Raw genomic sequence first — 26,828 nt, 5'->3', positions numbered from 1 at the left:
CAAGATTGGCCATCACGTCCATTTCTTGTAACCAAGAAGACTAGGAGGAACAGGATGGAGGGGAAAGCAGATGAAAGAGGAAAAGGAAAAAGGAAAGAAGGGAGAGAGAAAATTTATGTTGCTTCTTGACTGGATGTAACATATGAGGGAAAACCATGCTTAGGAGGTATTGGGGGACAAAAGTAAAAATCGAACGATTAGAGAAGGGATTGCAATGTGACATAGAAAACACGGATGAAGTGTGACTCCAGAAAAACTGGGCGACCCATGGTAACATAAAAGAAGGTTAACCCTGTTCTTGTCTTTGTCCAACAAAATTTTATTGTGAAAAAATCCAAATGGAGGAAGATATCATAAGACAAAGATGGCACTAAAATAATAATGGTGAGCTGGCCAAACACCGGACAATACATAAAAGGAAAAGCTGCTGCTGCAATGGAACTGTTAGAAGCATCAAGAATGAAAACAGTGCAGAAAGAAAGAGGACTGGTGAGGGGACATAAAGCAGAAAGGACGAACTGGTACAAAGGCAACTGAAAATGAGGTGCTAGATGTGAAAGAGAAGTGACTGGGAGAAAACGTTCAGGCTGATGAGAAAGTGCGTCTTGCAAGGAAGGAGCCCCTCATCGCTTCTCGGCCTTTTGGCTGATCACGTGTGAAGAAAGAAGTATGGGCTGCGTCTTGAACTCTCACTTTCAGTTTTTAGGAGTGCAAGGCATCGGAGTGATTTCTCCAGAATTCGGATGAAGAAAACTGTGACACATAAAGCGGGTGTTCTCTAAATTGTATATGTTCTGAGAGAGGCACAATGGAAGAAGCACCTTCTTGGAATGAAGCTTAGGTGCATTTCTGGGGGTGCTGTGGGCACGTGGAAGCGTTTCTTGGCCCGACATAGCGCACACCCTTGCCCTGTGAGCTTACCAGAAAATGCAGGCACTGTGAACATCTCTTAGAAGAAACTGATGTAGAGGACAGCAGAGTCTCTGAAGCCCTAGAGATGATTGGGGTTATCAAGTGGATGATGATGTGGGTTCTATGGAGTGGATGATGGGATCAGTGTTTTGTTTTTTTTTGTTGTTGTTTTGTTTTGTTTTGTTTTTAACAATCACACAAGGAAGCATTTATTTGGGGCTTAACATGAGAAATCGTACAAAGAAAATTTGTATAAACACAAATCCACAGTCATAACACATGGCAAAGGACAAAGTAAAAACAAAGAAAACTAATGGGCAGCTATATACAGTTGGACAGTGTGTCTTGTGCACTAGAAAGCTTTTTACGAAATAATCATTAGAGCAACAGAAGGCCAATGTTCAGTGTCATCCTGGAAGATTTCTTCAGCATCTCCTGATTCCTCCAAAGCCTTCCTCTTTAGTCCGGCTGGTAATTGTTTTGGTGATGGCCGCCTCCTCGAGATGCCGTGCCCTAAGTGCTCTGTTGCCCATTGCAGTCCGCATAGCCCTGTCCACATCCATCGTTCCCATAGTTGTACCCAGTGTAATCCTATCCGCCACAGCCACTATAGTTTTGATCACCACCACAGGAACTACTGTAATTTCCATATCCGTGATCATGATAGCTATTAAATCCTTGGTTCCAGTTTTGGCCCTGACCTCGACCACGGCCCCTAGTACCACCTCGCCCACCAGCTGCAGCACCTCTTCCTCCTTTTTGTTGTTGCTGTGGCTGCCGATAGTCCTCTTTGGACTGTGCAACTCTGATTTCGCACTTTCCAGAACCAATTTGATGGTATCTGCTTTCTAACAATTTCTTGACTGGCTCTTCATCTGTGTATGTGATGAAACAAAATCCTCTCCTTTCACTTGTTTTTTATCCAGAGGAAGTTCACTATGTTCTATCTCTCCAAAAGCAGCACAATATTCCTTAATCTGTTCTTCAGAAATATCTGGACTCAATCCTCCCACAAACACCTTTTTAGAGGATTCTTTCCCTTTTAAAGCTTTGGCCCTTTTAGGCCCTAGCAATTTGCCATCCAGTTTGTGTTCTTTTAATTCTACAGCCTTATCAACACTAGCAGCATCTTTGAAAAGCACAAATCCAAATCCTCTTGATGTTCCAGTGACTGGTCTGTTCTAATTGTGCAGTCTACAGCTTCCCCACGTCGAGTCAGGTGTTCAGTCGGATCTCTCTTGCTTGTATCCCACCTCAAGCCTCCAAGAAGCATTTTACTGTCATCTTGCTGGTTCTTGCTTGTGTTGATCTTGGACGCCTCGGCGAACTCCTCTGCATTCCTATACTCGTTCATGCCCTTCATGGTGGCGGAGCTGTCGGCAGGGCCGAGCGGGTGCACAGTCCGGGTCGCAGGGGTGCTGGTGGCAGCGGAGTGTTGTGTGGAGCTAGATTTGAAATGGCCAAGATCAGTGTTGATGATGTGTAGAATGAAAGCTACACTGTACTTTATGAAGGAATTGGAGTCTCCTCTTTCTTCCTTGCTCTGTAGTCACCTTTTCCTCTTTCCTTTCCCTCCTTCTGTCTCTGTCTCTGTCTGTCTCTGCCTCCTTCCCTCCTCCCTCTCCCACCCTCTCTGTCTCTCTCTCTGTCTCTGTCTCTCTCTGTCTCTGTCTCTGTCTCTCTCTCTCTCTGCCTCTCTCTCTGTCTCTCTCTCTCCCTCTTCCTCTCTCCCTCCCTCCAGGGAAGGTCAAAGCCAGGGTCTTCTTGGGTGCTACACGAGTTCTCTACCGCCAGGCTGGGCCTCTCCAAGTCTCCCACTGCTAATGCCAAGCTTGCACTGCTTTACAATGCAGATCGCACTTCCTAAAGGTCCCCTTCTTTTGCTCTTCTTGGGTCTGATACTGCAAGCAGCCCTTCTGGAGGTGAGGACTAATGCATAGCACTTCATTGCTGTATCATCCAATATTACTGAAGCAATATATTCTCTTGAAATTGAAACATTGTGTACTGGTTTAAAATGGAAGAATGTACTTTTTTAGTTATCATCAAATTAATTCTGAGAGGCACCTAATTACATTGATACTATCTCTGTTTTAAGTAACTGACCTTCTAATTATAGCATACGGTCCTGGAATTCATTTGGTAAACGGTTCAATAAGACAGTGCTTAAAACACGTGGCAAACAGTTTTTGGGAAGTTAAGGCAGAGGCAAAGACAATCAGGTAAAAGGCTCCGAGGGCTTGTTTGAAGTACGGTGATGGCTCGGGAAGACGAGAGTTTATGCGGAGTGGAAAATTCAGCCTTCAAGTCAGCATCTAGAAAATCTCCTTTCTGTGAGCCGGGAGAGTTGTTCAGACCTTGCCACATTTTACACTTCTTGGAATTGCAATCTCATTTCAAAACCAAAATAATTTGAATGAATGTGTTTAGTGAAGAACTTTCCATCTTTGAAATCAAAAGTGGGCTATACTTAATCCAAACCTGAAACATCATGAAGCTGTTTCTCGTTTTTTAATTCACCAGGGAGACAAAGTCTAGAATCAGTTGGAGAATCATTTCAAGACCTCTGTTTTTTTGCCCTTCATCTTCTTTTTTCTTTTTCTCTCTCCTTTTCTTCATATTGAGATAAGGATAATCAAGAATCCAGGTCAGTGCAATGTTAATACTAGAAAAATAGAATTTGCTGGGCAGGCTAGTGGGAGGGTCCTTTTGTGATGAACTGTTGCATAAATAATGCCGGTGGGGGTCTAAATTCACTGTTGCCATGGAGACCTTTGTGCCTGGCTGAACCCTATTCTCTTTTAAGACTGCAACCACTAGGCTTGCGCTATCTCAGATGGGTCTTGCTTTGCTTTCTTTTAAACTGTTTGCAAGGGAAAGCAGAAATTCAGCTACGATCATCCTGCATCTAGACTGCTTTGAAGCTGTCTTTCACTCTCTTTGTGGTTTTTGAGCTCCTCGGGGTCCTTTTAGCTGTGCTTCAGGAGGGAGGAGCCCTTGTAGGAAGCCTGGCACCACGGCCCAGCGTGGCTGGGAAGGAGGGAGAGTGGCCCTGCTCATCTCTGGGGCTAGTGGATCGCTTGCCTAGGACCACAGTTTTCAAGTATTTAAGGATCATTCCTTTCCAAAGGTACAGCAAAGGTAAACATTAACAAAGCGAAAACTAACCTAGTTGGGTTTTTAATGCTTTTATTATTAATGTTGTTTTTGTGATGATTTTAGCTCAGGATTAATACTGCAGGTTGAGACATGTGTTTAGGAAATAGGCTAAACATATTTTCTGACCTCACAGAAATCAGTTTATTTAAGCATATGAGCCGTGAAATCATCCAAGTCAAATATTGTTGAATTAGACAAAAAGTGGAAATAAGGCTTTCGGTACCATTTCTCATGAACTACCCATTGTATCTTTTAATAACTGTTTTTAGTACAACGTGGGTTGTCAGGGATACATAAAAGTTATGATTATTCAGGTAAATAGCCAAGATACTTCTGCAAGAATTAACAGTTGATTTGGAAACTCTGAGTCTTTTTTGCTTCAGTGGGCAATTCAGTAACTATCTCCACCTAGAAGAAAATTATTCACAGAGAACACAGGCATAAAAGTCAGCCTACTAATGTCACCGTAGAGAGCGACTCACAGTTCAAAATACTGGGCAACTAAGTTGTGGCAGTGTGTCCCCTTTTTCTTACAGAATATTTGGTTCTCAGTGAGTTCCGCTACAATTAGAACACAGGAGTGACATGTTTGATAATTCTGAACAGTGCAGGTATAAATGGGATGTACACACCCTCCCATTACGGACGACCTTACCCATCCCAGGACTGGGAGGCTGTTTTCCTTCCACGATTAAATCTTAATAGATTTCACCTGTTCTTCCACTGCAGTTAAGAGAGTATTTGTGGTAGGTTACAAATTAGAGACCAATTGTTTGCAGAAAACTGGCTTGTAAGCTGGATTGCTGCCTATGAGAAAGCTGTGCTAGGGTTGTCATGTGTTTGTCAGGGAGGCAGGTGTACACTGCGGAGTTGTGATTACAGTAGAGGGGAATGTTTTTAAAAGTCTTCAGGTTTTTGCCTTTAAAGTGTTTCCAGATAGGTAACAACAGTGACAAAAGAATTTTCAACCTAATTATGACAATATTTGAAACTTGAATTACTTTTGTAAGTCAGGCAGTATAGTCTGTACTTTTCTAGGCATGCTATATTTTTATCAAACAGATTGTCGTGGTTTCAGTATTTCTACTGCCTGTCGTGGGTATGTTTGTTTCAGAAGAAAAGCCTGCAAGTCCTCTAGGGATCTTCTCTTACTAAATATTTCTTTTAAGTTAACTAAATGGTACGGCTTTATTTTAATCAGATGAAGATGGGCTCATCTTTTTAAGAAATGAAAGTAATATTCAGTTATATAGATTAAGAAGAGTGATTTAAGAAAACTCTCAGTTCGGAAGGAATATTCAATATTGATCATTATTTCATATTATGACCTAAATAGGTAAGAGAAGGCCTGGGAAGCCTCACTTCAGGGGTTCAGTGTCTGGATGCTCACACTTCAAATGACATGCGTATGTGACATTAAAATTTCTCATCACAGGACACGGTACATGCGTGTGATCCAACTAGGTCTTTTTAAGGTTAACGAAGAAAGCTGCTTGCTTCCCTAGTAGCTTGTTTCACAGAATGCTCACATTTTATATGACAAGGAAATTGGAGCTATTTTTGTTGTTGCTGTTGTTTATTTTTCAAATCCGAGTTTCCATATCAGGTGACTACATCTAAAGACATATGAAATAGTTATTTTCTATGACATTTTGCAGCATAAGCAGATAGTTAAAATGTGATTCATAGAGAAGATACCTCTCTTAAGATTTTCAAATATCAAGTTATAACATGCCTTCTGGGCTATTGTCCTAAGTATTGGACATACCATTAAGAAAAAAAAAACAGTTTCAATTGTTTAAAGAAATACATTTTCCAGGGCAATCCAAGATCTTGTCCAGATAGTACAACTCTGCTGAGTTTGAGAATTTTAGCTAATAAGTCTGAAAACAGTGCTCTCCTTGAAGGGCTTAGGAACAGGGCGCTGTGCTCGCTCCTCCAAGCAGCTTCCTGGCATGTGTACGCAGACGCTCTGATCACAGCTTCAGTGAGTCTTGCCCAGCTATTGTGTGCTGCTTTTGATTCTCACCTGGAGACAGCATATGTGAAAACAGGTGGAGCCGTTCCTGGGCTCAGAACGCCAGAATCCGCTGGCATCTGCATACACAGGGCGGGTAACTGAGAGGCGTTTGCTCCCAGCGCACTGTGGCCAAGGGCAGCGTGAGCGGCTCAGGAGTTTGGACAGTGCATTTAAATGTGTGTATCGTCCTCCCCACTGGAGTGAGATGAAGGCAAATTGTGATTGCTGCACATGACCACTATATGTGACAATAAAGATTATTTCCAAATGGCAGCCAAAGAATTGTACAAAAGTGCAGCGCGCGCACGTGTGTGTGTGTGTGTGCGTGTGTGTGTGTGTGTTTGCAGGGCCGTGCTGGGGAGTGAACTGAGCACTTTCTAACTGATCTCCACTCCCAACTTCCCTTGCCTGTTTTTAGAAACAGAGTCTGTGTTTAAGCCACTGAATTTCCCAGGCTGGGCTCAAACTTTGAAATCCTCCTGCGTCCACCTCCCGCGCCAACCCTCGCAGCAGAGTGGAAGGGAGCGTCTTTGCAGTGGCTCCAGAGTGCCTCCGTGCTGCCCCTGGCCTTCTCCTGTCCCTCACCTCCTTGCATTCTTGCATTCTTGCCTCTTGCCCAGTTTGCTTAAGCTCAGGAAACTCGTGCCTGTCCTAGCACATGCTCGCAGCCCCTGGCCTTTGTATTTGTTCTTGTTTTTTTTCTGGAAGCAACATTCCAGCTCCTGTTTCCCCGACACCTCAGCCCGCAAAGCACAGGGCTCGGGGCCTCATCTGGACAGACCTTTGCTCAGAGTGCATCGGTGAGACTGTTCTTGGTGACCCACATTATAGTTCCTCCCCACCATCACTGGCCCAGTTACTCTTCTCTTCTGCTTCCACTGCTGATGCGCTCTGTGTATCTCTCCATTCATTTGACTCGCAGTTTTCTCCTCTAGGATGTAAACTCTGTGAGAGCCAGAGATGTAAACTCCGTGAGAGCCAGGGCTTTTAGTTCATCTGCTTTTCACGGATGCATTCTAGGGATCTGTACCCAGGCCTAGCATATTTGTTGAGTGAACACATGAAAATTGTTCTGATTTCTTTCTTGATTTGTAAAAAATAAAAGCAGTAGTGAGTCTTCAAGGTTATTATTTGCAAGCCACGTCCAGTAATAAGCAGAGCGGAGAGTAGCCACTCAAGACCAGCAGATTTATGGTCACTTATGTGCCAGCACCTGTGAGCACATCTCCTGTACCAGCAGAGTGGGGCTTACGAGCAGCTCCCTTCCGTGGCACACGGCCTCAGAGGCGCTCTTGGAGAGCACTCACAGTCCCGACCCCGATCCTCGCCTGGCTGTGGGAGCTTCACAGATGTCTGAGCAACTGTTTCATCAGTGTTTTTTTCCTTCACTCACAAATCCATGGCTTGTTACTCCAGTTCCCCAACTCTCCTTACCTGCGTGTTCTCCAGTGTGTTTTTGAAAGCATTTTCAAACAGTACACTTGTGCTCTCAAGTATGGTGTGATGCGTCTGTGCCCTCAACGTCCATCGACATGACAAGGACTGAGCGCCCTGGAGTATTTCTCATTTATATTCACCCAGCAGCTGCCCTCACGTTTTACTCTTAAAAATCCCAGAATACGTCCCAGCGCCCCGAGAATCCCCCACCCGTGTTAGTCCTCTCCGTGGGGCTATGTCGAATGCTTCCACTACATCTCATGCTGATACTTGGCAGAAACGTGTAGTAACGAGTATATTTGTGTCCTTTTTGGATCAAATTACTGCCGTTGTCCCATCAAGTTCATACTGCCTTGAGCAAGTTTAACTAAACCGTGTGCATGCGGGTCTAAAAATAAACTCTGCAAGCTCTAGGAATTCCGTAAACTGTGCACTGTGGCTGAGTGCAGGGACCCCTGCCACGTGCCTAAATATTTGTCAGCGATACAAGAGTTACCTCCTCTAGGCATAAAAGCTCTGAGCGAGTGTGTTCCTTCCAGTGATTTAGCTCTTTCTTTTTTAAGAAGAAAAAATTATTTTAAGCTTCGGCCAACTCTCTGAGGGCTTCATCGCGAAGCACCCCGGTTATCATGAGCTTTCTCCACCCTGAAAACCGCAGCGACCGTGCTGTCCGTGCCGCGTCGCTTTGGGAGGCTTGTTCCTGCGGGGACAGTGGCCCCGAATGCCGCTGTCTATGGCGGCGCCCCCACTGGAGTCACAGAGGCCCTCCTCGTGCAGTCCACCCACTTCACCGCATTTCAAGCCTCATGCTCTTTTGAACCAATTTCTGGTAATCTTCATCAGCCTTACTGGAGTTTCTTCAAGAGATACTGTATTCAGCCTTGAAAGGGTAACTGTAATTAAATTTAGTCGCTGGGCTCCCCGCATGGACATTATCACAGATGATTTCTGCCAAAATTTGGAAACTGTAAATGCACCAGAGGAGGTAGAAGAGAACGAAAGAAGGATGGGCTCAGGTAATGGTGACCCGCGTGGGTGTCACAGGCGTTTGGCTCTCTGGCTGTTGGCTCAGCTGCTCTTCCCTACACTCTCATTTGGGCGCCGCCGTTGCTCACCTCCATCGCAGACCTGGCATTACTCTGCAGGTGCAGGTACACTCGGGCACCATTTTCGCCAATAACATGCGTATAATTGGCCAATACCACACATTTCTCATTTACGAGCTTCATCTCTGAGCATGTAGAATTATAGAGGAGATTTGCATTTCTCCATTAATTGGCTTACTGAAACATCCTCTCCTTTTGTTTTATGATAACTCTGAAATAATAATTACTAAAATTATTGAACACATCCAGAGTCATGTTATTTACAGTGTCTCATCAAATCCTTAAAGGACCCTATGTTTTAGATATTGTCCCTGAGCTATAGATGCAGACCATGAAGGTCATCAGTTCATGCCATCTGCGCTTCTGGTGGGTCCTCTGGAGCCAAGAGCATCCTAGAAACTTCTGACTGGTTGGGAGGAAGATGAGCAGCGAGTTCCAGAGTGCTGTGAGAGCACTTGGCAGGCTGTTCAGGCAAGACTGGAGGGACAACAGTGACACTGGCGGTAGGTGGTGGGCACAAGGTGCAGAGTGTGGGTCTGCCAGCGGGTATGTGGGTAGTGCCAGTATGTGTTTTTCCAGGCCTGCGCTGCCATCAGGCTTTCCTGCATCTGGCCATGCTCATGAAGGACAGAGGCCGTGCGGCAGGTGAGCCACGCAGAGCCTCATGGACGACCGCTGCGTGCTGAAGCGACTGGGGACTGTTGTGTGTTCTGCAGCGTGCTGAACATTTTCAGCATAGCCATCAGGCTGGGTGGCGAGCATTTCCAAAGCTTCAGGGAGACACACACTCACTCTGGTGCTGCGTCTAGCTACTGTTGCATTCCTGCCTGCTGGACTTCCGGTTGCCACCTTTGTTCCCTGAGAGCTAGGAATGAGGGGAGGACAAAAGCACTGCCCGTACGCAGCTACTGTTCCTGTGGGGACGAGACAATAAGTCAGTGATTGCTACCACCACCCACACCCTCCTTCTGTCAAAAGAAAAGAGATCTAGGTAGAAAGACCCTTATGGTTACTTAAAAGCCACATCTATCTGAAGAGAACCAAAGGGCTCATTTTCTCAGTTTTCTTGAAAGGCTTACTATCAGGTGAAGCCAGGGACATTTTATTATCTACTCTTTTTATAGGCAATATCAATATGTTTGAGGATCTTTGAGGCTGTGTAAATTTCCACTGTAGATAACCTTCTCAGTATATCTAGTGCACAACAGTTGTGTTGTAGTGAAAAGATTATATCACTAGAGGTCTGAAGCTCACTTTTGTACGCATGTACTTCTTTTACAATCTGCAGAGCAGTTTTCTGGAACAAAATCAGGAAGGAATGACCCTATACACTAACCTCTGATTTTTGATCATCGTGTGTGTGTGTGTTTGTGTTTGTATAGAGAACTGAACTCAGGACCTTGCACTTGCCAGGCAGGCACTTGAGCCACTGGAGCTGTATTTGTAACCCTGATAATCTCATATTATTGTGTCAGTCCTTCTATGACTTGTGTCCAGTTGTTCCTCTAAATACCTCACATGCTCATGAGCATGGCGTTTTGCAAGTGGCCGATGTACAGTGTGTATCGAAGGACTCTGGAAGTGTGAGAATGGACTGGCTTGCTGATTGGATTAGTGCAGTTCTGAGTGTGACTGCATGGATTTACTAAAAGACAAAGGCTCTGCTCTGACTGTGGGTGGTACTAGTCAATAGGCCTGCAGCCCATATAGAACATAAAGGGAGGCTTGCAGCGGGTGCAGCTGCCGCCTCCTGCCTACTCTGCCATGGACTGTTCCTGCTCCACCATGCCACTGTGGAACCAGCTGACCACCCCTGAAACCTCTATAAACTGTGAGCTGAAGTGAGCCTTCCCTCGTTTAACTTGTGGATGTCAGGTATTTTGTCCTGGCAATGAGAACAGTCACTAAGACATTTATAACCTTTTAATAATATCACTCCTCTTCGAGTTGTGTGAGTATTCACAATTTTTGAAAGTCGGATTCTCAAGGGGTTTCAGATTAGATGAATTCTTCTTGAGGAATACAACGGGCTTTCCCAGAGCTCAGCAGGGCTTTTGACTTGTAGTGCTGAGTAGTCTCTGTAGAAAATTCATCAGCATGGTGCCTGCTGTGCTTTGTGTCTGGATGGCCCCTCCACAGCCTCATACTGTCACGGGCTGGGCTTCTAGAGCTTTTTGATTGAGGCCTGGTGCTGGGCTTCTAGAGCTCTTTGATTGAGGCCTGGTGCACTGCCGGTATTATGGGTGTGACTGCTGTATCCGCCCTAGGACAGCTAGCCTGAATGCAATGTAAGGCTGGAAATAGGCTTGGTCCTGCTGCTCCCCCCCCCCTTTTTTTTTTCTTGTTGCTTTTGCTGTTCTCCACTGCCATGAACTGCAGCCCCCTGCTATGTGCCGTTCTGCCTTGGAGCCGGCTGAGTATGGACTGAAACCTGCACAAACTGAGCTAAATATGCCTTGCCTTCCTTAATATTGGGTATTGGGTATTTTGTCTCAACAAAGGCTGAAAAGTAACCGAGATAGGGACATTCTGTGTCACTTACTACCACTCACTTGTTTGTTCCGACTTCTTTGTTTTTGTTTTGGTGGTTGCTGTGTGGTTTATTTTTATTGGGGTAATGTATTATCAGAAAGATCAGTGGATTAAAGTGAGGTCCGGTGCCAGTTTTAGCTTGACAAGGTTTCATTTCATTTTTACCCCTAGGTGGTGCCTGTAGGTCTTAAAGCTGTACCTCCTCGTCCTTTTATCCCTCACCACCCCAGATGCTGCGACTCTGGACTTAAAAGCTTCAGCTCTCTGATTCCTTGTAAATGACTTGTATTTCATTGTCTTTCCTACAGGGCATCTTACTGCATGGTTTTGAGGTAGTTAAAGATATATATGCAGTTCAGGTTGGTCTCGAACTCATAACCATCCTCCTGCCTCAGTGTCCTATGTGCTGGGATTATAGGCATGTGCCACCACGCCCAGTTTAAAGGTATCCGTTTCAGACCAGAATGGCTAAGGTGGGGTTTCACCAAAGTTCCTGGCCCAGTCAATGTAGGTCTTGCACCAAGAGGCTCCAGCCTTTGTTAATGTCACTCTTCACTGTGTAAATCTTTAGAACAAGTACATCTATTGTATTCTTACTTAAGTTTACATAAATGTCCTGAACCAGCGGGTCAGTCAACAAAGGTCACCTGGGGGAGGAGCAGGGAAGTGAAGAGGGGACAAAGGACAGGAGACATGAGAAATGGAGACAAGACAGGATTCTGATCAAGTCTCATTTATTCAGGGGAGGTGCTCGGTATATATAGGGAGTGTAGGAATGAGGAAGTCTCGGCTCTTGGGGTCAGCAGGTATCTAGGCAACGGGGAAGGTGCAACCCCTGGGGCACAGCACGTGATTCACGGGGAATGGGCAAGGTGAGAAGGACCATAAACTTAACTGAGCAGGGGAATAGAAACTTAAGGAAACGTCTGACATTATTATAAATTGGATACCAGTTAATGGCCTCCCACACATAAATATCCCAGTGTGCGAAAATCTGTATGTTAAATCACTTTGTAAAAACCTAATCTTAGGACCAGGGAGATAGCTCAGTGGAATAAGTGCTTGCCTGGCAAATGCAAGGTCTTGAGTTTGATCCCTAGTACCACAAAAAATAAAATAAATAAATAAAAATAAAAACCTAATCTTTAGCATATGAGAGTAGTTCATTGATATATAGGCTCACCCCTTTCCCCCCGACTCATGTCACCTCATGTGTGAAGGACCACTGCTCCCTGTGAAAGAAGACAGTTTGCCTCCGCTGTGGTTCACCTTGGCCCTGCTTCTGTGCCCTGGTGTGTAAAGAGCTGGCTAGGAATATGCTCAGGCCCTCCACTGACTTGAAGCAGTGCAGATAGGTTGCACCTGGGCACCAGTGTGTGGCTCAAAGCAAAGTGACAGATCCGTGGGTGGCCTTCCCATAGCACCTTCCTACTAAGCATGAGCTACACCCAGAGGAGCCTCACTGCCTGCTGGGCTAGCATGTCAGGAAAGAGGCAGTGAGCCTCCAGGTGGTGAAGGCCAACATCAGCGATGGAGGCGCCCACCCAGTGCACGAGACACTTCCTCCTCAAGCTGTGTTATACAGATTCCTCCAAACTTAGAGGCTACCCTTTACCAGAATCTGACACTCTTTCTGCAGACATTTCTCTCTGCATAATGCAGAGGGGCTCTTGTGCCTCCTACCTCGCTCAGCTCACAGTTCTCACATACTTCCTGCATCCTCAGTCACTCAACCTGAGCTACTCCTCTCTTCATGAAAGAATAAACTTGGATTTGGCCCTGGGTCATGGCCTCTGTTCTGCATAGCTTTTTTTCCTCCTCAGTTTAGTACCCCTTGGCTCCCCACAAGTGCAAATATGTCTTTGTCTCTATCCTGCTGTGGGTTGCATTGGGAGTGGTTGATTGGAATTTACTCAGGAGAATTCCATTAACTTTAGCTGGGATTATAATTTATGAACTCCTCTAAACGTTGAGGAGGCCAAGAGGGCTCCCACAGCACTCGATTGTCTAGTGCACATTCCTCCAAAAGTAGCTGCTCCCCAAGACTAACTGAGCTACCCGGCTCAGCATATGGCCAGGAAATTACCAATCAAATTCATAAGCTGAGATTGAGCAATAGAGAATTTAAGAAGCTTAGACATTTGTACTGATAAGACTGTCTGTCTTGATTATAATTGGACTTGAGGGTCACGGAGAAAAAAGAGGAATGTACAATCATAAGTGATTGTTCTTCATTTGCAGATGAGTGTGTTCATCAGGCTTTCTGCAGATGGTGGTGAGGGGGTGGGGGACAGTAGGACCAAGTGGGCATCCCAGTGTGGTACATGTAAGTACCAGAGAAGGGCCGCAGGTGGGCATTAGTGGTATGTCTTAGGTAGATGTCTATATGCATCCCAATCAGTCATATCCACCTTGTGTCCTGTGAGTTGGATATACCTTTGTTATAATAAAAAAACAGAAAAAACTCAAGAGCTATTTGTTAGTTGTGTACTTTAATTAAATTATATATGTTATATCCAAGCTTTGACAGTTCCTCTTCCCTCAGTGCAGCCTGCGCATGTTCCACCTGTCCAGTCCTTAGGATATCAATTTGAACATGCACAGGAAAATCATAATTGATATGAGAAAGTCTGAACTGTTGAACTCTGTAGTTTCTGCTCAAAACTCTAATCAAGGAATTGGACTAATAGCTTCAAAGTAAGCTTGTAGAATTTTAGCTTATAAGAGCCTAGGAGAATATGAATATGTTTGATACAGAATTGGTTTTCAGGAAGAATGTTAAGATGCTAAAGAAGTAAGATAAAATCAGAAATATAAAAATTGGGGTACACATGTAGCTCTGTTTATAAGCCCCAAAGTAGTCACAACAGAGGGAAGTCTGTCTTGGCAATGTTTTAGCAAAGATTATTTGTTTACTTGAATTCTGCTTTTATAGAAGGTAGCTGTCTGGCAAGGTTAAGAAAGGTTAGATTAAGGGAAATTCAGGTTCAAAGTTAGAAGACAGTTGATGACTCCACATTTTTAACAGTAGACCATGAAGAATACCTGGCTATGAAGAATGTTGGGGGGCAGGCCGTAAAGAGGACCTCAGCAGACATGGAAGAAAATGCACAGACGCTGCCGGAGTGAGATGTGGTTCTCATGTAGCAGGCGCTCTGTTCTACCAGAGTAAAAATCGATGTGTTGCTCCAGTGGATCAGAAGACAAACTTGAACAGAAACCAGAACCAAAATCAGTTATTGGACAGGCGCTGTGTGTGAAGGCGTACCATAATTCTGATGAGGACAACTCCTCCTCAGTGGAAAGCTGTGCCTTTGAAAGCTGCTGTTCTTGGAAACTTTGGGACTGTATGGCAGGCTGACCGGAAAGAGGGCAGTGAACACAGAGCCCCTCAGGTCCACCCACATAGCCCCATAGGATGAGCTTTTTAAGGCCTGACATCCGGACCGCTTAGAACTTGATGTGGCTTGGCCATGCAAAAATCTAAAATAATAATTATAAATATAATAATTAATAATAATAATACAAACTCTGTGATGTCTATAGTACCCAGATTTCTGCATGCTAAGGATTTTGGAGGGCCAGGGAGATGACTCAGTGGAATAAGCGTTTCCCTGGCAAGAGCAAGGGCCTGAGTTCAATCCCCGGTTCTGCCAAAAAAAAAAAAAAAAAAAAAAAAAAAAATGGATTTTGGACTTAAAGTGAGAACTATGAAGACAATGTCCCAGCCATTCATGTACCCTGGCTATTTACAACAGAAGATGGGAAAGAAAGTTAGCACAGTCACAAAGTACTTATTTATCCTATACATGGAACTCTGTAGGGCCGGGGAGATAGTTCAGTGGAATAAGTGCTTGCCTGGTAGGCACAAGGTCCTGAGTTCAATCCTAGGTACCCCGAAAAAGAAAAAAAAGGAGAGAGAGAGAGAGAGAGAGAGAGAGAGTCAATGAAACCAACGTGGCGGTTGTGTGTCTCCTCACTGAACAATTGCTTAACTATGGTTCTTCCCTTCATCTATCTCCTCATCTGTAAATCAGTAATAAGAGGGTGACAGTGGCATTATCTCCTGAGATCTCAAAGCGTATGCATGCCACTTGGGGAGGGAAGAAGAATGACATTGAGTTTATGAAAAACACATAGCCTGATTTTATTGCAGTAGAACTATTTTCTGTCTTAATAGGATGGTGAGATACAATTTAAGTCATATGATTTAAATAAATACAAGTTTCCAAGTGTTCATTAGATACAGACATCTTGTTTAAATTCTGACCAGACTCTTGCTTTTCCCACTTGAATAGCAACAGGAAATTGGGGAGAAAATTGGCCTAATAGGCACGAGACAGCTGCTGAAATGAGAGCAGGAGCTGCCTGTGCTTTGGCCAGGCAGGCACCTGCTGGTCGGTCCTGCCTTCCCTAGCAGGTAAAACTGTGCTTGCTGGGGATTTAGTACTGGGTTTCAGGAAGCACAAGGATAATTTGGCTGTTTCTAAAAAGGCATAAACAAAATATTGGCTGAGTGCAGACAGATGTTAAGGTTATACATTGTACATGAATTCATGTACTTGAATTCACTTTAATGAAGTTGAGCTTATGGTGTAAGATCTTGCGGCTCATTATAACTAAGTTGTTATGGGCTGCTAATTTGCTAGGAGCTGCTGTATCATGAGCTAGCCTGACTGCCTTGATGGATCTCCTGGTAGTTAATATGGTTTAAATGTGAATCTTTTATTTTTCCCCTGTGGTCTTGCATAATGATATTAGCTTGTCTACAGTGTGACAAATTCAGAGTACCAGGAACATCTGGTACGCCATTCTTTATGACTGGAAGTAAGCTCGCAAAGATAATACTGCGCTTCCACTGAGACCTCCATGTGTAGGGGAGCTGCGGAGGATCTGACTATGCAAAGAATCCGTTGGTCACAACTCATTTTCTGTACTATAAACCATTCACGCAGCGCCACGTCCTGCATCACCACCTTCCTCCAAGCTCTTGTTTGATTATCAAGATGCAAATATAGATGGATTCCTTGTTAGACTGTGCTTAATTTATTCCCAGCTGAGGAATTTCAAAAAGAAAAAAGAATTATAAAAGGAAAGGAACTAAAACCTTCACAGTTTGAAGGCAGGTTTAAATTCAGGCTTTTGAAGTTGATCTGAGAACAGATCACACTCAGATGTTCAAGCCGTGAAGCTGCTTTAGACTGTCTTTTTTAAACAAATGCATAGCATTTTTAAAAAGTGAACAATAAGTCAAATTCCATGCTCCCATTTGGATTTCAGCACATTAATATTAGAATGGTCATGTTCTGCCCGTTATGTTCTCAGCAGTGAAGAAACATATTTCACAGGTGAAATGCCCAAGTTGGCATGCATGTGCATATTGGATACCTTACCAAGAATAGGAATGGCTCCTGGGCCAAACTCACTGTCGTTTCTAACGTGTCATTAATTGAGTATTCTTAAATCATCTGCTTGACTTCTCTGACACGCTAGTGGCTGTACACTTGGATTACATTCCACACTGCTGAAGTACTTTCTCAGGTTATTGTGAAGATGAAAAAACACTAACACCACCACTCTTACACAACACACAACTGGGCTGCAACTTCCTCTTCCCTGACACCAGCCTGGAGGTGACCTCGGGCCCTCTGAGAGCAGTGGGTGGAACTAACACTGCCCATCAAAGGGGATCTTTTACACAGAGTTTAATGGGAAAATTTGATAATCATGTCCATGAAGGAGGACAAAACAAAACCATCTCTCTGGAGGTCAAAGTCAGTAGTTTTCTGTGTCCACAGCTCCAGAGGACTTAACAGTTTCTCCCTCATTGTGAAAAAGCTTAGCACCTGACAGGAAGATTTGGGAACAGGCACACACACACCTTCACAGCGTGAAATGGTGCAAGAGCCCGGCTGAAACCACTGACTCTCAGATGCCCCCAAATGGTTAAATAATATTAACTATTTTATCGTTACTGAAACAAGTTCATAATTGATGGTAAGGTGTGACAGTCTGCGTTTCGCAAGAACTGTATGAGTTAACCTGGAAATAAGGCTGAAGCATGGTCTTTATTCAGCTGGATATGTGCTCTTTGAAGAGGAGATTAATCATGTCATCAATTTTAATAAAATTCTGCAAACTGGAAAAAAAATGAATCAAGTTGAATAAAATTCCTGAGGGATGTTACCTTGGCAGATGGAAAATTGGAAAATGGCGCTTCACATTTAATAGAGAAACTCAGGCTCATTGTTGAATATTAACCTTTTACTTTTTTTTTTTTTCCTTTTTGCATTATAGGGAAGGGCCTACAGGGTGTTCAGGGTCTCACTACTAGATTGAACTCATAGTAATCGGCCTCTTTACAGCCACCCTAATGCTGGGATTACAGGCGCATGCCACCACGCCCAATCTCAATCGCCATCTCAGTGCGCCCTGGGGGCGGAGCCAGCATGGCAGGTTTAGGGATCAAACCCACAGCCCCTGAGTCTGCTTGCAGGTGCTTTAATTCACTGAGCTATTTTGGCTGGCCCTAACTTTTTGCTTCAATTCAGACTTCTAGTTGGCCTGTCACTCAGGTGGGCCCCACAACGCAATGAAACTGAACTCCAGTCACTCTCTCCAACACCTGCAGCCGCTGGCTGCCCATTGCTGTGTGCTCGCTCATTCTGTTCCTTCCACGTGTAACAAATTCTTCCCCTGCCTCCCCCATGTGGGCTGTCGCTATCTTCTTATTGTTCTTCTCAAATGCTCCTTTCCTCACCTGACATTGCTTTTTATTTCTTCTTTCTTCTATCTCATCTTTCCAAAGGAAAGTTAATTTCACAATGCATTTACATGGCTGCCCTGTAATTCAGCCTGTTACTCGAATTCTGGCAAAGGTTGTAGTGATTTCAACTCTAATTTCAGACTTAAATTAGTCAGCAGTACCTATAGCTTGATTAATCTTGTACTGTTGCCTTCCTTGCATGTATCAATCAGCATCGTTAGCATAGTTTACAAAAAGATTTTGGTCACTTATTCATATTATAAATGTTTATATGGCTGCTAATATGTGATAGATAGTAGTGACTTGCATGGGGATGACTATCAAATTTTTGCATTGGAATAAAAAATAATGATAATTCCAGAATGATTGAAACTTGAGATTTGCTACCAGACAAGTACAAACAAAAAGCTAGTACCTACCTATGTTTGCTGTTAATAAGAAGGTACTGTTCCTTGCTGCTTTATGGATTTTAATAAAACTGTCTGATAGCCATGGCATTGAAGAGAAATTCAGCTGCAACGTCACCACATTATTGGAAACAAATTTGTTTATAGCAATCAAAGAAGTGAACTCACTGCAAATTTTAGAGCCACCAAAGAGAACTTAACACATTTTTGTGTATTTATGACAGGGTCTACAGGGTCTCATGAAGTAGATCGGAATCGTAGGGATTCTCTGGTTTGCAGTCTCCGAAGTCCTGGGATCATAGGCATGCACCACCAACCCAGTGTCAGTTGCTTTCGCAGTGTGTGCCCCAGGTGTGGGTCTAAGACAGCACGCTGGGAATCAAACCCCGGCCCCTGCGCTCTGCCTAAGCAGGCGCTTTAGTCCGCTGAGCTATCTGGTCATCCTTTGACACATTTCTTATTCCGAAAATGCTAGAAAAAAAAAAAACAAGTTTCCTGTGGATAACCCACTACTATTGTGGACTACTGGACTTCTATATTGGAATATTTTGCCAAATTCATGCACCTGCAATATTTGAATGGCAATAGAATACCCATCTCTGACAAAACTAAACAAAAAGGAACATATAAATGAAGGACAATTTTGTATCTGTATATACAAAATAATTAGGATATGTATGTAGCCACTTTCTGTTAATTCGATAAGAAGAAAAATTTATGCTAATAGTGTTTGGACAGGATATCATGTCTGCATTCTGAGCTATGGATGACTATTACAAAGACAATATGCTATGTATTAATTGTTATAACTCTCCAACTTGTTTTGAAATTGTCTCATTGCAGTGTTTTACTCAATAAAATTAATTAGGGGCTGGGGAGCTGGGTCAGTGGAATAAGCGCTTCCCTAGCAAGCACAAGGGTCTGAGTTCAATCCCCAGTTCTGCAAAAATAAATAAATAAATAAACAAACAAACAAACAAAATTAACTTTTAAAAAGAAAGAAAATGCTACTGAGTGCTCACCTCTCAAAAAGCACCCAGTAAAATTTGTACTAGAACTTAATGCTTAGAAAAAGGTAAGCTATCAGCAAATAAGTTATTCTTTTACGCAGATAAAATACAATAATAGTACCTGAAAATGACTATTTTTTTACAATGAGTTTATGTTTTTATATGTGAACTTCACATTTGGGACATAGGACTTGAGGGCCTCCGTCAGTAGAACACAAAGCTGTCCTGGTGCTTTTCTTGAAGTCTGAACCCTGTAGCTCCTCACTCTGAAAATTTTTGCATTGGTTTCTCAGTGTTCAGGCAAGAGAAGGAATATCTTCACAGGTAGGAGCAACTGGATTGTAATTGGAAAATTTCAAAACTGTTGAACAATCGTAAAGTTTGGAAAAGAGCATAAACAGAATTTTCAGCCTTTAGGCTATGTTTTTATAATTTCAAATCACCAGCAGTATGCTAATAGCCCAAAGCCAGTGTTTTTATATGATTCAACATGATTAAGAATGACTACTAAATAAGACATGTTCAATAGACTCAATATCTCAAATTAACATAAGAATTTAAGAGACAAGTCTTGATCATGTGTAGCAGAGTATTTTAATGTTTTAAAATGTCGAATTGTCAAAGTATTAAATGATACATGCTATTACTTTATATCCTCAAGAAAAGACCCTGAACCTTCTAATAACATTCATATCCATTGTAGCCCCTCAGAGTGAGGAACTACAGTGTTCAGACCTCAAGAAAAGCACCAGGACAGCCTTGTGCTCTATTGTCAGAGACCCTCAAGTCCTCTGTCCCTATCATGAAGTCCATATTTTTGACTGTCTAGTGGAAGCAAATTCAAAATGAGTATGAGCAGAGGCTGAGACAGAGTAGAGGCTGAGATGGAGTTCAGAAGTTTGTGCAGGCAAGACCAGCGGCTAGAATTGAAGTGTGATGCCAGCAACAGTTGGAAAATGATTTGTTTTGTAGAAGTCCTCACCCCAAGCCAACCAGAGCACCTTCACGATCAAGTTTCGTTTCTGAATGTGTGACACGTTGGGGGTAATTCTCGATCTAAACCATAACTGCTGCTTCCCCATGGTAGCATAAACACGGTCCAGGGCCTGGGAGCGTATCTGCTCCTTTGCATAACTGCCCTGGTTGACTATATCTGAGCTTAGCTATGAACCTCTTAAATGTTAATGACCATTACTGGCAGGATTTCTATTACCATGTGAACTTCAACATTACAATGAGTATAATTCTTCCTGTGGTTGAACATAATGATTCTCATACTTTATTCTCAGGCAGGTGGGGAAAATTAAAAAGGGAGCATGAAATTCTGAGCCTTAGTTCTTTCTCATTAAAGAAATTTATGATATTGTTTTGGCTGTACTATTCCTGATTCGACCGGTTCCATTAGGACAGTGAATATGTGTCCTAGAGTTTTGAGACAATGGGGTTCGGAGCAGTGTGGATGTGTCATCCAAGTCCCAACTCATCTATGGGGAGGCTACTTTATGGCAGTCTGAAGTTCGTGAGACAAAAGTGTGACTGACTGCCTGGCTGGCTGCGTGTGAGGGAGGGACAGGCTAAGGCCTGGACCTCACTTAGCAGGTAGGGCACATGGCCTAGCCACGTGTGAAATCCTGACTGCCATTATTCTGGGCTACTGCCATAAGTGCAGTAACCCTTCCCCACCGGGTGTGCACTTCCAACTCATTAACAGCAAATTTTCAAAATGGCTATCTTGGAACCATATTATCCATGAAACTGAATCCTGGAGTTTTGTGGGGAAGATAGCAAACATTAAATAATGTCCACAGATTATTTTGATGCAGTTACAAGTCACCAACATAAAAATGTTGCTAAAATTTTAAGCAAACCTAATAGATTAGCACTATTTAAACCTACCAAGAAATGTGGCCTCCATACTTTCCTGGAGTCTGGTCTTTTAGGTGACAGACTTGTAAAAGGACTATTTGGCTACAAGATATTTAGCAAGATGAATTGCAGAGCAAACAACTGAGATCCTGCAGAGAGAAGGCGATGGTCAGAAAAGGATGTTTTTCTTATACTTCATTGAGACTATTCTGGAAAAATGCCCGCGATTCTGCTTCAGAGTGCTGATTCCTGTCATCCGCTGTCTTGCTAGGTGACCCAGAATAACACTGCGGTTGTTGAAAACATTAATCTGTCAGCTTTGTAAACTTTCACAGACAGCTCTTTGCCACTGTTTTTGATTCACCAGTGAGGTCTACACAGCCGCACATTGACATTGATTTGTTCCCTTCCATCTCGACATCATGGCTTGTTCTTCCCAGATTTGTTGAACGCATTGCTGTAGGCCGCCCATTATTGCCCTGTCATTTTGCCACCTTCCCTTCAGACCTGGCTTGCAGCATGGAATTAGCATTGCCAAGAAGGGTGGCCCCAACGTCAACTCATTATTGTGTGAAATGGCAGTAAAAAGTGACGTGAGATAATGCGATCACGGGAGGGTGGGGGTCACTTGATAATGCAAACCCTTGGTGAGTGCAAATGAGGGGTGCTGGGGAGCAGCAGCTCCTTTGTGCAATGAGGATCCAGGGCAGAGAATCTTAGCCCTGTACTCTGACCCTCTCCCAGGCAGCAGAACATGCAAGAGTTAGATTTGACAGTGACGATGACCAGAATTCACTTGAGTATCACTGTGACCCAGAACTGTAAGCAGAGTTACCGTCAGATGCCATGAAGTCATGAAATCTTAGCACTTGAAGAAAAATAGCAATGATCTTCTCTTCTTTCATTTTACATGTAGCAAATTTGATAGTCTTCTTATTGGTCTAATCGGTAGATGAGATGGACGAAGACATGGGGTGGGGGTGGAGGCAAAAATGTAAAGTGCAGAAAGCCTCTGTAGGAGATAACTGAGCTCCACCCCAAGAGCCAGTGGGGACGTGAACAGCGTCAGTAGGCAAGGAGGTGGGCAGAGTCAGGGCAGAGACAGGGGGCATTGCAGCTGGAAGGCTCACCGGATGGAAAAGCTCACGCATTTCGTGCAGCCAACAGCAGGCCCAGAAGTGGAGCAGCGAGGCAGGAGAGACTTGTCAGGAAAACCCTCCTCCAGAGACTGCAGGTCCAAAGAATGATTGCTATCTTTAAATCACACCTACAGATTTGCTCAGAATAAAACTAGATGTAAGCCGAATTACAGAAATAGAGGGCACAATAGGGAAATTGGCTGACTCTCTGATATCAGGCTTTGCTCATTTTTAAGTCTTTATTATCAGGAACATGACCAGCACCATGATGTGGGACACGGGAAATGTTTGGAAGGACGGCAAAGATGTGACCCTGTGCAAACTAAAATATTAGAACATCAGAACTCAGGCGGCTCCGCAGATGGCACCGAGACCAGAGGTGTTTCCGGCTCACTTGTGCTCTGCCTCTTTGATGAGTTTTACATCTTCTTTTAGGAAATGGTCTGATCACCAAATTAAGAAGATGGGTTGAACGTTTGTGTAAACCCAGCTTGCTTTTCAAGTGACTCCACTAACCTAGAGAATGACTAAGCCGAGAACCACATTCCACCACATTTCCGAAATAATGGAGTGACTGCCAGACTGGCGACGAGGGCGGCGTTACTTCCAATTCTTCTGTCTCACATGATTGAATGTAACTCCTCCTAATTTAAAAGTTAGTATGCTGAAAGGTATTAGAGTGTCAAAACTGTGTGTCTTGGAACCAATAAAATGTGGTGGATGGACAAAGTGGTCAATGACAATATACTCACTGTCCTAAACAGTGAGAAAATTGTAGATCATGGGCCATCTCATATAGGAAAGTCCTTTAAAGGTATGTGGGCACAAGAATGTGTGGCAGAGAAATACAGAGATGTGGCGGAGATTGTCTGGAAACCAAGTATAGATTAGATCTCATCATAGCAAAGAGTAGAGTGCATGTACCAGACTTTCTCTGGAGATGGTTGAATTATTAGTGTCTTGACTTATAGCTATTAAGGTATGCTACTGAGTATAATATTGAATAATAATTGTACTTACTATTGGGCCTCCCTTCACTTCAACCCACCTTTAGTCCAAAAGAGTTTGTAGAAAAGGACCAGCCAGACGCTTATACTCAAAACTGGAGTGTGAACTTGGAAGAGTATTTCTCGGGAATTCTGTTGGTGCTCTGATAGGCTGCACAAACCCAGACTGTGTTCAGCACCCTCACTCCGACCCTCACATGTAAAGCAACAGCCAGACAACTGGAGGGGTGACGTGGCATTGATTCGAAAACAAACAGCTAGCCCTGTGAAACAGAAATTAAACACAATGGTATTAATGTCATACAGGGCAGAAAGAGATGAATTCACATCCATGAAATAAATACCTGGTGCTATTTAAAAGACATTCAGAAAGTGAAATCTTGCTCTTAGAAATTAACAGCATAAGAAATCACTCGTTAGAGGCTAACATAATGAAATTGAGGAGACTTTCCAGAAAGTAATGCAGAAGATAAAGAGATGGAAGAAAAAAAAAAAAAGATTACAAGATGAAAGTCGCAGGACAGATGTTGATTTTAATATGTAAATAAAAGTTAAGGAAAAAAAATGACTAAAAAGGGGAAAAAGAAAATCATTAAAAATGAACTTGCTAATCAATAGAACTGCCTAGAATTAACTGCGTGTTTCTAGGTTGAAGGGTCCCACAGATGCTCAGTACCATGCGAAGCCTAAATCGTAAGGCAGAGGATGCCGCAGTTCACAGTGGCAGAGACCTTGAGGAAGTTCAGCACGTGTTCAAAGAAGCAAGAACAGAGAGGAGAAGAGAACGAAGCCCTCGCTCAGCCCCTGGGGGAAGTGATTCCAGGCTGCAATGCTGCCTTCTAAAACGGGTCAAGTTATTATCAAAGTGTGTGAGCAAACATAAAGACGTGTGAAACTGCAGAAGAGTAAAGCCTGTCTCCCGCTTTGAAGATGGCTGTGGAAGGGAGGATGATTGGAAAAGGTCAGGAGCTCTGGAAAGACGTCTTCATTAGTTGAAGTGGCATTATTTCAAGCGTTTGATTGTATTGGGAAAATATTTGCGCACATGACGAGAGTTTGGCTTTGGCTTTGTGCTAAGTACATAGACGAGGAAGCAAAGAGTGAAATGTACGCTGTGAACTTTGGGAAATAAAGAGATGTATGTTAATGAAATCGAAATGATCTCATTAATTGAAGTCATACTGTGATTTGCAGTTACAGTTTTCACCAGACTGATGTTCTGGGGACTGTAATAAAACACCATGAACGGTGCAGCTGCTCAGCAAGAGGAGCTGATTCCTCGTAGCTGTAGAGCGTGAGAAGTCCTAGGCCGAGCGGGAGGGGATTAGGCCTTCCTGCTAGCTCGGGTGGGCCGTGGTGCTGCACTCCTGCGCACCATCTCTGAGGTCTCTTCTGCGAGGCCGCTGGTCCTACTCGGGGGCCCGCGCCCTGGCTGCCTCAGGCCAGCTCCCTAATAGCATGACATCCAGGGTATTAGGGTTTCATCACACGGCATTCAAGCCGTTCCAATTATCGCACTCCTCTGCCTAGAGTTAGTTCAGATAGAAGAGGGGAAGTGCGCGTGTTCGTGATGATGGGGGATGGTAAGCGGTTCTCATTTTAGGAAATTAGCTGATAAGGAATGACTATGAATGGTAAGTGGGAGATAGTTGGAATTTTAAAAGTCATCTAAAAGATTCAAAACTGCTGCTGAAGAAGAAGAGGAAGAGGAGGAGGCGGAGGAAGCAAGAAGACAGAGACATTTGCTATTTTTTGTATGAATCTGATGAATATTTCAACTATTTCAACTTGTGCATCGACACTGAATTTAAAAACAGTGGCAACTTATTTCCCTTATGCCGTTGAAAATATGGCAGATATTGTGTGTCTGTGTGTGTTTCTGTGTGTGTCTGTGTGTGCAATATCAGAAGCAGTGACTAAAAAAGAAGAGTATATTTCAGCAACAGGAAGAGATAAATACCGCTAAGTCCCTTCAAGTAATAATTGTGCATTTTTTTCTGTGTGCTTTTAGAGTAATAGCTCTTGAGAACAGCGTGACGACATTTCATGGAGCTCCTGACCTCCTGGGTGATGCCAGGACCAGGAGGCTTGTACGTGTTTGTGATTGTGAAATAAATTCTTTGGAAAAAGTAGCCAGTGAACAACTTGTGTCCTCCATTCAGGACGTCACAACAAATTTTTCCCTAAATACAGAACATTGCTTGGCTATGAAACTGCAGACTGTAGCCCAGCCCCTGCTTAAGATTTTCACCGTCTAGCAGGCATACAAACTTGAGAATAGGTGATTACAGTAAAATGACTGATGGACAAGAGATAGGATATAAACTACAGCTGGATGTTTGTATGGCAAGGGATATTTTCTTGTGTTCTTTTTTTACATATTATTTAATAATTTAAAGTGGCAAATAAATTTCATAAACTTAGTATATACAACATGTTGTTTTCAAATACATATTATGGGACGCCCTAAGCTAATTAGCACAAGCCTTACACGCGTCACTTTTTCCAGTGAGACAAACCTCATTCCCTTTCAAGAACAAAATCTAGTTGCTAACGTCAACACGTTGTCTCCTAGGTCTCTTGTACTTGTTCATTCTAACTGAAGCATTAGAGTCTTGGGCCAGCATCTCCCACATGCACTCTCCCTCCTTCTCCTGTAGCCACCATGCTGCCTGCCTGATTGTAGCCCCTTTGGGTTCCCCGCTAAGTGACAGGGTCCTATCACAGCTGTCTGCCTTATTTTACCTAACAGTCTCTAATGAGGTTTCTTCTGGCCTTGTGGATGACGGTGTTTCCTTCCTGTTAGAGGCTGTCCAAGGTACCGCACTGCAAGATTTTCCTTCATTTAAATTAACCCAGCAGGGAGACAAGGTGTTTTCTTTGTTTTGTTTTCTTTGTGAGATCTCAGAGCAGAGAGACCCCACGCCTCCACTGGTAGGGCGAAACCTAGCGTGTCCCAGGCTGTCCTGGTTACTCTTCTCTCCTTGCTGGGACAAAATACCCAACACCTAAAATGAAAGAAGGGAAAGTTTACTTAGCTCACAGTTAGTGGAGGTTTTAATCCATGCTACACTGGCTCCAAGGAAGACGACAGCAGTTCATGGTGGCGGAGAAACAGCAGAGAGCAGAGGAAAGAACAGCAGCTGTGGCATCTGTTAAGCCTGTCTCTTTCCCTTCCATGCTGACTGAGAAGACCAGAGCTCCTCCTAGGAAGTGGCAGTGGCTGTGAAGATCCAAGCTCCTCCCAAGTGGTGTGGCTGCGTCGATGAAGGTCCTCCATGGAAGTGGTGGTGTAAAGCTCAGAGCTCCTCCGAGGAAGCGGGGTGCAGAAGCCTTCCTCAACCACTTTATGTACCCTTTTTGTGCTGAGGCTTTCTAGGGTGGGTCCTCCAAGCCCTAGGGCATGGAATCGCCAAGGGGATCCAGCCAAGCTTCCCACCTCTCCAGTTGACACAATGTGTCAACCA

At 43.6% G+C, this 26,828-nt stretch overlaps 1 protein-coding gene and 1 pseudogene across 1 annotated transcript in view; one reads left to right on the top strand and one right to left on the bottom strand.

Annotated features, from left to right (window-relative positions):
• The window catches only part of Ctnnd2 (catenin delta 2), a 927,345-nt gene that overhangs the window by 303,877 nt on the left and 596,640 nt on the right, over positions 1-26,828 (top strand). The window lies entirely within an intron of this gene.
• LOC105743902 lies at positions 1,372-8,757 on the bottom strand (annotated as a pseudogene).

The sequence above is a fragment of the Octodon degus genome, unplaced genomic scaffold (genome assembly GCF_000260255.1).
Source record: "Octodon degus isolate 3935 unplaced genomic scaffold, OctDeg1.0 scaffold00008, whole genome shotgun sequence".
NCBI classification, from domain to species: Eukaryota; Metazoa; Chordata; class Mammalia; order Rodentia; family Octodontidae; genus Octodon; species Octodon degus.
This window is presented reverse-complemented; position numbering and strand designations above follow the sequence as displayed.